The sequence below is a fragment of the Rhinoraja longicauda genome, chromosome 33 (genome assembly GCF_053455715.1).
Source record: "Rhinoraja longicauda isolate Sanriku21f chromosome 33, sRhiLon1.1, whole genome shotgun sequence".
Classification (NCBI taxonomy): Eukaryota; Metazoa; Chordata; class Chondrichthyes; order Rajiformes; family Arhynchobatidae; genus Rhinoraja; species Rhinoraja longicauda.
The window spans coordinates 5165842-5176908 of NC_135985.1; positions in this window are offsets into that span (position 1 = coordinate 5165842).

Below are 11067 nucleotides of genomic sequence, written 5' to 3' on the forward strand. Positions count from 1 at the left end.
GATTCGCATATGTTCACAAATGTGCCTTTAAGCTGAATTATAGTTCCCAAAGGGATTGTTCCAAATTCATTTCCATAATCACGATGACAACTCACATTTATAAAGTGCATTTAATATTAAAAATCAGACAAAAAATTATGCTAAGAAAGTGTCTGAAATCTTGGTCGGAGAAATGTATATCAGCAAGTTTTAGTTTAGTTTAGTTTAGTTTAGAGATACAATGCGGAAACAGGCTCTTCGGCCCACTGAGTCCGCGCCGACCAGCGATCCTCCATTATATTTTGTATTTAGAAATTGTGTTTATTTATTTATCAATGTTGCATATTCCCTGTAAATTTACAATGGTTTTTGACATAACCGAGGAAATTGAGTAAATGAAAACATCAACAGACATTTACTGACCTGGAATCTGAAGAAAGGTCCCGAACCAAAATGTCATCTGTCCATTCATTCCCTCCACAGATTTAGTTTAGTTTAGTTTAGATTTACAGCGTAGAAACAGGCCCTTCGGCCCACCGACTCCACGCCGACCAGCGATCCACATACACTAGCACTATCCTAGACACACTAGGGACAATTTACAATTCTTATCGAAGCCAATTAATCTACAAACCTGTACGTCTTTGGAAAGTGGGAGGAAACCGGAGCTCACGGAGAGAACGTACAAACTCTGTACAGACAGCACCTGTAGTCAGGATCGAACCCAGGATCAAACCAGATGCTGCCCGACCTGCTGAGTTCCTCCAGCACTTTGTGTTTTGCAATGCTGCCTAACTCAGCAGAAACATTGGATGTTATAATGAAGTACCATTAATTAAATGACAAACATTATTAATGTACATCTTACAGTACGTCAAAATGTACAGCAAGATTCTGTCTTTAATAACATAACAGCATTTAACTGCAAGACAATTTACACAGAGCAAGCTTGCTCTGTAAGAAACGATGCGCATGCAAACAGATTTTTTAACATAATTCTCTAATCAGTCATTATTACCTTAACTAAACTCATTCTAAACAAAATAGGGAGAGAAATGAATACAAATAAAATATAGATCAAACCAAGCTTTATCAAAGTTTCACTTTGACAGAAACACTATAGATAATTTTTTAAGTCTATTCAGGATACATTACTCATCATGGAAGACAGATCTGAAAAATATTTTCCGACCAATTTCTTCTTCTCAAATCTATCCACCAAAGCCGAGGATCTGCTGTAATAGCAAGGTTGGGAGTCATTATGACGATATTGATTTACAAAATTGTCGCCAGGACTCAAGGCCCTGTGCTATAGGGAGATGTTAGGAGAGGTTAGGACTTTATTCCTTGGAGCGCAGGACAGGTGAAGAGATTTTCAGAGGTGTATGATAGAGGTGTAAACGTGCATAAAATCATCAAGGCGATAGAAAGGATGAATGCACAGAGCCCTTTTACCCAGAGTAGGGGAATCAAAAACCAGAGGACATAGGTTTAAGGTGGGAGGGGGAATATTTAATAGGAATCTGAGGAGCAACATTTTCACTCAGATGGTGGTGGGTATATGGAATGACCTGCCGGAGGAAGAGGTTGAGGCCGGTAGAGTAACAACATTCAAAAGACATTTGGACAGGTGCATGGATAGGAAATATTAAGAGGGATATGGGACAAACATGGGAATATGGAACTAGCTTAGATGGGGCTCGGACGAGATGGTCCGATGGGCCTGTTTCCGTGCTCTATGAGCTGAAAGTCATGACATGGATTTTTATTTTTTTTAGATTTAGAGATACAGCGCGGAAACAGGCCCTTCGGCCCACCGGGTCCGCGCCGCCCAGCGATCCCCGCACATTAACACTATCCTATACCCACTATGGACAATTTTTACATTTGCCCAGCCAATTAACCTACATACTTGTACGTCTTTGGAGTGTGGGAGGAAACCGAAGATCTCGGAGAAAACCCACGCAGGTCACGGGGAGAACGTACAAACTCCGTACAGACGGCGCCCGCAGTCAGGATCGAACCTGAATTTCCGGCGCTGCATTCGCTGTAAGGCAGCAACTCTACCGCTGCGCCACCGTGCCGCCCGATGCTCATTGAACTGACAGACAAGCCATTCTATAAGAAGATAACTGCAGATGCTGGTACAAATCGAAGGTATTTATTCACAAAATGCTGGAGTAACTCAGCAGGTCAGGCAGCATCTCGGGAGAGAAGGAATGGGTGATGTTTCGGGTCGAGACCCTTCTTCAGACAAGCCTCTCTTCCAGCTCAATGGATTCATCACATCATCATAGTTGATAACGAATGGCTTAAAGATGTAAATGTAGGAACACAAAGATTGCTGGGCGAGGAGAGGGACGTCCGTTCGCGGGCCAAGCCGGTTGAGGGCGATGGAGGAAGATCCTGCGGGAGCCTGGGGCTTACCGGGATCGGGAACTGCTCAAGTGGACCGAGCGCACGGGCCGGCTGGATGTTGGACTTTGGAAAATGGCGCAAAAACATGGCAGCGTCTGTATGTGTAAATGTGGAAAAAGAATTTCACAGTGCAGCTGCACACGTGACAAATAAACCACAACTGAACCATTAGATTGGAAAAATCTTAACCAAAATCTTTATTCAAAATTTGAAAAGTGTAATAGAATTCAAAGATGGTCGCAATCTTTTACATTGTGACTTTGTAAGAAGATCATAGTCCGAGCAGATAATACCTTCTGTACACATTCACATTTCACACGAAGGTTCCCAGCGCACCTCCAAGACAACCTGTGTATTTTCATATTTCATATACAGCGCGGAAACAGGCCTTTTCGGCCCACCAAGTCCGCGCCGCCCAGCGATCCTCGCACATTAACACTGTCCTACACACTAGGGACAATTTTTACATTTACCCAGTCAATTAACCTACATACCTGTACGTCTTTGGAGTGTGGGAGGAAACCGAAGATCTCGGAGAAAACCCACGCAGGTCACGGGGAGAACGTACAAACTCCTTACAGTACAGCACCCGTAGTCAGAATCGAACCTGAGTCTCCGGCGCTGCATTCGTTGTAAAGCAGCAACTCTACCGTTGCGCCACCGTGCCGCCCGTACTATTTAAATTCTGCCAAAATATACTTTGAAAAACACACACAAAATGCTGGAGTAACTCAACGGGTCAGGTAGCATCTCTGGATTCCATCTGACGAAGGGTCCCGACCGAAAACATCACCTGTCCATATCCTCCAAAGATGCTGGCTGACCCACTGAATTACTCCAGCACTTTGTGCTTTTGTCGTAAACCAGCATCTGCAGTTTCTTGTGATCCCAAAATATACTTAACCAATCCGTCACTCTTTGTCCTGCCCCTCCACTCTTCCAACTTCCCCCCACCCCTGCAATCTGTCTGAAGGAGGAGCCCGACCCGAAATGTCACCTGTCCAAATTCTCCAGGGATGCTGCCTGACCTGCTGAGTTCTTCCAGCATTTTGTGTCTGTGCTTAACTCAGTTCTGTACACATGACTGGGGAAACGTAGAATAAATTGCATTCAAATCCATGCCAGAAAGTTGTGAAATTTAAATCATTAAATCAAATAACTTGTGAACCAGCACCAGAAAACAGCTTTGAAACATGTGGAATGTCATAGAAATATAAATGGTTCACTTAGGTGATGTAGGGAATTTATTACCAATTCTTAATCTGATTTACATGCATCTGCATGGTTGAATCTACATATCCCAAGGACATCTACAAGTACCAATAAATACCGGCTTCCCACATTGACAACTTCACAAGAGCACAAGACCATGAGAGGAATAGATCGGGTAAATGCACAGAATCTCTTGCCCAGAGTTGGGGAATCGAGAACTAGGGGACATAGGTTTAAGGTGAGGGGGGTGGGTCGGCAGATCAGAAGAGGAGAGAAACCTCAGCAGATCAGGGAGCATCTACGAGAAGAGAAACAGAGCTTACTCTTGTATGCCTCGTTTTCACCTTCTCCTCAGCTAACAATGATCCGTTCTACATTTTCTTTGAACCTCGTCCCCTTTGATCTCTCATTTTCACACCTTGCCCTTTCATATCTCTATGTCTCCCTCTCCCCTGACTCTCGGTCTGAGGAAGGGTTTCGTCCCAAAACATCATCCATTCCTTCTCTCCAGAGATGCTGCCTGTGCTGATGAGTTACTCCAGCATTTTGTGTCTAACTCTTCTGATGTGACTTGAGCCATTAACACTTCTGTGTTTCTCTTTCCACAGAAGCTGCCTGGTTTTCTGAGTGGTTTCAGCATTTTATTACTACTTTAGTGAAGTCTGCAGTAGTGGCTCATGACTTGTTCTCAGAAATCCCCTTTAAGTTTCACGGGAGCAAGCTTCACAGATGTACTGAAAGCCTGATTCTGCACAAATCCATCACACATCATTGAACAGCCCAGGGCACCCATGTCCTACATAGAGGATGCACAGAGCACAGTGTTAACTTTTGTTTGCATTTATTTTCTCAGAAAATGGATCACACAATACATAGAAACACAGGAGTAGGCCATTCGGCCCTTCAAGCCAGCATCGCCATTCAATATGATCATGGCTGATCATCCAGAATCAGTACCCCGTTCCTGCTTTCTCCCCATAATCCCTTGATTCCATTATCCCTAAGTGTAACGGACCACAGGTAGACCCAAACGCAGCACACGGAACCAAGGAAGTAGTTTTAGAATGAGCTTTATTTACCTGCTCGTGGACAGAAGACTGAGGCGTTCACCAGGGCTACGACGAGGAATGAAGGTCGGGAGCAGGCAGGGTTGGCAATGGGAGAACAGTCCAAGAGAGAATGCTGGAGAGTCTTGCATGAGAGCTAAGAACAATCTGGCAAAGAGTGTGTGTGCAGGAAGGGTTTATATGCTGGCTTGATTGGTGATCTGGAGCAGGTGAGTGAACAAGTGAGGGGAGTTGGCTTAACGTGGTGGGCGTGGCTGGCAGGTGAGTGAACCTGAACAGTTTGCAGCCCAGTGGTATGAACGTCGACTTCTCCAACTTTAGATAGTCCCTCCGTCCCGCCCTCTATCTGCCTGTCTCCACCTATATCCTTCCTTTGTCCCGCCCCCCTGACATCAGTCTGAAGAAGGGTCTCGACCCGAAACGTCACCCATTCCTTCTCTCCCAAGATGCTGCCTGACCTGCTGAGTTACTCCAGCATTTTGTGAATAAATCGATTTGTACCAGCATCTGCAGTTATTTTCTTATACAGGTGAGTGAACAGGACAGACTGTGACACTAAGAGCTGTGTCTAACTCTCTCTTGTATACATCCAGTAATTTGACCTCCACTGCTTTTTGTGGCAGAGAATTCCACAGATTCACAAATCTCTGGGTGAAAATGTTTTTCCTCATCTCAGTCCTACCCCTTATTCTTAAACTGTGCACAGAGTACAAGCATTAAACTGCACAGAGTACAACATATACAAGCATTATACTATATCATCTGACTCGCAGGCAATTGTCTTTTGATAGTCATTCATTTCTCATTTCCCATACTCTAGTCCTTAAATAATACATCTCAAACAAAATTAGTTCAAACCTTTCATGCAAGGTAACACATAGGTGCTGCCTCACAATGCCAGAGATCCCAGTTTTAGTTTAGAGATACAACGTGGAAACAGGCCCTTTCAGCCCACCAGGTCCGCGCCGACCAGCATCCCCGCACATTAACACTATCCTATACCCACTAGGGACAATTTTTACATTTGCCCAGCCAATTTAGCTACAAACCTGTATGTACGTCTTTGGAGTGTGGGAGGAAACCGAAGATCTCGGAGAAAACCTACGCAGGTCACGGGAGAACATACAAACTCCGTACAGACAGCACCCGTAGTCGGGATCGAACCCGGGTCTCCGGTGCTGCATTCGCTGTAAAGCAGCAACTCTACCGCTGCGCCACCGTGCCGCTGAGTTTGATCCTGACATCAGGTGTTGTCTGCGTAGAGTTTGCACCTTATCCCTGTGACTACAATGTGTTTCCTCCGGGCGCTCCGGTTTCCTCCAACATCCCAAAGACGTGCGCGGTTGTAGGTTAATTGGCCTCGTGTAAGATTGCCCCCTAGTGTGTAGGAGGAGGTGGATGCGAGTGATAACATAGTCAATATGAATGAGTGATTGATCATCAGCATGGACTCAGTGGGCCAAGGAGCCTGTTTCCATGCTAAATCTCTAAAACCAAAGAAAAATGAACACACCTGGTGATATTGGAACTAGGTGATATCGTCTGTTGATGTGCAAAATATTATCTCCCTGCTCTAAAGGAAGAGTGGGATGAGTGCGGAATGGGTGATCGATGGTTGCCATGGACTTGGTGGGCTGTCATAGAGTGATACAGTGCGGAAACAGGCCCAACTTGCCCACACCAGCCAACATGTTCCAGCTACATGTTGGGCTTGTATACACTGGAATTTAGAAGGATGAGGGGGGATCTTATTGAAACATATAAGATAATTAGGGGATTGGACACATTAGAGGCAGATAACATGTTCCCAATGTTGGGGGAGTCCAGAACAAGGGGCCACAGTTTGAGAATAAGGGGTAGGCCATTTAGAACGGAGATGAGGAAGAACTTTTTCAGTCAGAGGGTGGTGAAGGTGTGGAATTCTCTGCCTCAGAAGGCAGTGGAGGCCAGTTCGTTGGATGCTTTCAAGAGAGAGCTGGATAGAGCTCTTAAGGATAGCGGAGTGAGGGGGTATGGGGAGAAGGCAGGAACGGGGTACTGATTGATAGTGATCAGCCATGATCGCATTGAATGGCGGTGCTGGCTCGAAGGGCTGAATGGCCTACTCCTGCACCTATTGTCTATTGTCTATTGTCTATTGTACACTTGTCCCACCTGCCAGCATTTGGTCCTTATCCCTCAAAACCTGTCCTATCCATGTAGAACAACAGGTGCCCAATGGGTGCCAGTTTTCGTGCTGAATCTTCAATCAATTAAATGAAAGTAGACACGATTAATCAATTAAATGATTCAGGCTTTATCGTTTTAGTTACAGAACATCATTTCCTAGGAGTCATGGAGGGAAAGCAATGACCTACAATAAATAAGAAATTGGTAAACCCTTCTAAAAATGCTTCCCCCAAGGTGGTCTTGAGTAAATAGGTAGGCCCATAGAGTTAAACTCAAAATACATCAACCATAATAATCCATCCGACCGAATCATACATAACTCTGGCACATTCCAGATCAAACACTAACTTTTCTTAAAATATAAATAAGTTAACATTTTAAGTCACATCATTTGAAGTAGAAAGACAAGAAACTGCAGATGCTGGAATCTTGACCAAAAAAGCGAAGTGCTGAACGAACTCAATGGGTCAGGCAGCATCTGTGGAGGGAATGGAGAGACGATGTTTTGAGCCGGATTTTCTTAGTCTGAAGAAGAGCCCGGACCCAAAACACCACCTGTCCATCCCCTCCACAGATGCTGCTTGACCCACTGAATTCCTTCAGTACTTTATTTTTTTGCACAGCAAGTGAAGGGGCTTCAACATGAAATGTCAGTTCTATTTCTCTCTCCACAGATGCTGACTGACCTGATGGGAGCGTTGATTATTCTTTTGATTGCATTTCTCATTTCCAGCATCTGTGCCATCAGTCAGGAGAAGGGACTCGACCCGAAACGTCACCCATTCCTTCTCTCCCGAGATGCTGCCCGACCCTCTGAGTTACTCCAGCATTTTGTGTCTACCTTCGATTTAACAGCATCTGCAGGTTTTTTTTCCCCACACAGCTGCAGTTTATCTTTTTGACTTCCGAGCTGATGTGCAGAAACCAAACAACACATTGGATGCATTTGGAACAAGTATAAAGGTGGGAAGAGAACTCAGGAGATTTTCTAGCGCTGGTAACCTGAGAAATGAGTATATACCACTCGGCGTTTATGTCCAGAAAATAACCACCGCGTCTTCTCTCTCTTTTCACTTCAATGGATGCAAAGAAAAAAAAAAATCCATCCATTCAGCTCAGCAAGAACATTGAAGCGAATAATCTTCCCTTAGGTTATTAAATATTATTTGTGGCAACATGAATTGTAAAATATAATACCACTGATATTTGGAACGTGCCTCTCATTTTTTTCAGGACAATGGGTTTTCTTTCAACAGTTGACCAAATACAGGTCCACCACCAATCTTCCGACAGCTGGTGGTTAGGCACCTCCTTTAATCCAGAGAAAATTACAGGAGCGCTCGTACAGGTTCACAAATTATCGGAGTACAATTAGGCCATTCGGCCCATCGAGTCCATTCCGCCATTCAGTCATGGCTGACCTCTGCCACCTAATCCCATTCTCCTGCCTTCTCCCCATAACCCTTGACACCCGCTCTAATCAAGAATCTGTCTATCTCTGCCTTACAAAATATCCACTGACAGCCTCCATAGCCTCTGTGTGGCAATGAGTTCCACAGATTAACTACCCTCTGACTAAAGAAGTTCCTCCTCAACCCCTTTCTTTAAAATCCCCCTCCCAGGAAGTCCCCATGAACATGTGGTGACTGGGCCGGGTGAAGCGGCCGATCTCGACCCCATCAGGACTTCCACAGCCGATCGGCGGGTGGAATTTGCCCCCCATGTGTCCGGGGCTCTGGAACTCTGACCCAGCCGGAGCGGATGGAACCGTCCCTTAGACTTCCGAGACCGACTTTATGTTGTATCATTATTACGTGACCTCTGTTGGTCCGGAAAAACGGATAATACGGCAAGGCCCTGGAACTTTATCTTATCAAAACATATAAGATTATTAAGGGGTTGGACATGTTAGAGGCAGGAAACATGTTCCCAATGTTGGGGGAGTCCAGAACATGTGGCCACAGTTTAAGAATAAGGGGTAGGCCATTTAGAACGGAGATGAGGAAAAACTTTTTCAGTCAGAGAGTTGTGAATCTGTGGAATTCACTGCCTCAGAAGGCAGTGGAGGCCAATTCTCTGAATGCATTCAAGAGAGAGCTAGATAGAGCTCTTAAGGATAGCGGAGTCAGGGGGTATGGGGAGAAGGCAGGAACGGGGTACTGATTGAGAATGATCAGCCATGATCACATTGAATGGCGGTGCTGGCTCGAAGGGCCGAATGGCCTACTCCTGCACCTATTGTCTATTGAGTATTGTCTATTGTCTAACCAAGTGTGCCAGAAAATCGGTGGTGGACCTGAATATCCAATGAAATAGTAAAAGCCGGATTTTGGAAGGTTAAGTCCCATCATTCCATAACTGCTAAACTTCTTAACATACAACTTGTTATTGAAAACATCAGGTCCGCATCAAATTATTAAGCTACAAAAAAAATAGAGAATTTCAGCTCATCTGGTTTATTGAAAGTAGAACTAATCGCTGCAGGAGTGTAAGTGGTCGGGAGATTATTCAAATATTCAAACTAAATTTGAATGCTAGTTTTTATTAAAAATCAGTAAATCAGGCAATATTTACTTTGTAGGTTCATTATCTGATGAAATCTAATGCAGCTAATGGAAGAAAATAAATGGAAATGGCAATAAATTATCAGCAGAAACAAAGTGATGCAAAATGTAATTTGTCTCATATTAAACCATGTCCTTTGAACGCTCAGTTCTGAAACAGGGCAATAAGATTTTTTTTCTCCCACAGATCACATGGAATATTTAATTATTCTCCTCAAGCAAAGTCTGGCTGAGCAGAATACTTACAGGATGAGCTTGGAATTCAATTGCCTTCGGGAAAGCTATGTCAGCAGCCAAATGAACCTTCAACACCTTGTGCGGACATGAGGTGGCACCAGTGAGCCACTTCACCCAGCTGGTGCACTCAAATTCCACCAGATGGCACGTTTGAACAAATGGGAGGTGAAAATTACCATCTGAGCAGCAAGTGGGAACTTGTTGGCCCGTTAATGCCGTCTGCAGGAAATAGTTTCCTTCAAAAGGGTGAGTTACATATGTATTGAAAATATTCCCAGATAATGAGGCTGCACAGTGGCGCAGCGGTAGAGTTGTTGCCTCACAGCGCCGGAGACCCGGGTTCGATCCTGACTACGGGTGCTGTCTGTAGGGAGTTTGCACGTTCTCCCCGTCACCTGCGTGGGTTTTCCCCATTGCTCCGGTTTCCTCACACACTCCAACGATGTGCAAGTTTGTAGGTTAATTGGCTTCTGTAAATTTTCCCTCGTGTGTAGGGATAGAACTAGTGTACATGTGATTGATGGTCGGCGTGGACTTAATGGGCCGAAGGTCCTGTTTCCACGCTGTATCCCTACAACTAAAAACTAAACTAAAACAATAAAGCTCTCCCATTTCTACGCCATTAGTCTAAAGGAATGTCGTCTGCCCATTCCCTCCACAGATCAGTGAGTTAGTTTAATTTATTGCCATGTGTAGCGAGGTACAGTGAAAAGCTTTTGTTGCGTGCTAACTAGTCAGTGAAAGGACAATTCAAGCCATCCACAGTCTACAGACGCAGGATAAAGGGAATAACGTAAAGAATGTTTAGTGCAAGATAAAGTACAGTAAAGTTCGATCAAAGATAGTCCGAAGGTCTCCAATTAGTTTTTCCAGCTCTTAGACAATAGACAATAGACAATAGGTGCAGGAGGAGGCCATTCGGCCCTTCGAGCCAGCACCGCCATTCAATGTGATCATGGCTGATCATTCTCAATCAGTACCCCGTTCCTGCCTTCTCCCCATACCCCTTGACTCCGCTATCCTTAAGAGCTCTATCTAGCTCGCTCTTGAATGCATTCAGAGAATTGGCCTCCACTGCCTTCTGAGGCAGAGAATTCCACAGATTCACAACTCTCTGACCGAAAAGGTTTTCCTCATCTAAATGGCCTACCCCTTATTTTTAAACTGTGGCCCCTTGTTCTGGACTCCCCCAACATTGGGAACATGTTTCCTGCCTCTAACGTGTCCAACCCCTTAATAATCTTACACGTTTCGATGAGATCTCCTCTCATCCTTCTAAATTCCAGTGTATACAAGCCTAGTCGCTCCAGTCTTAGTGTTTTGCTTCATTCTAACCTGGCACAGGTGAGCAGATTCCCCACCAGGGCCTGTGCATTGTGATAGATTCAGTTGTCAGGATGCTTGGAATGTCTGGACCAGCA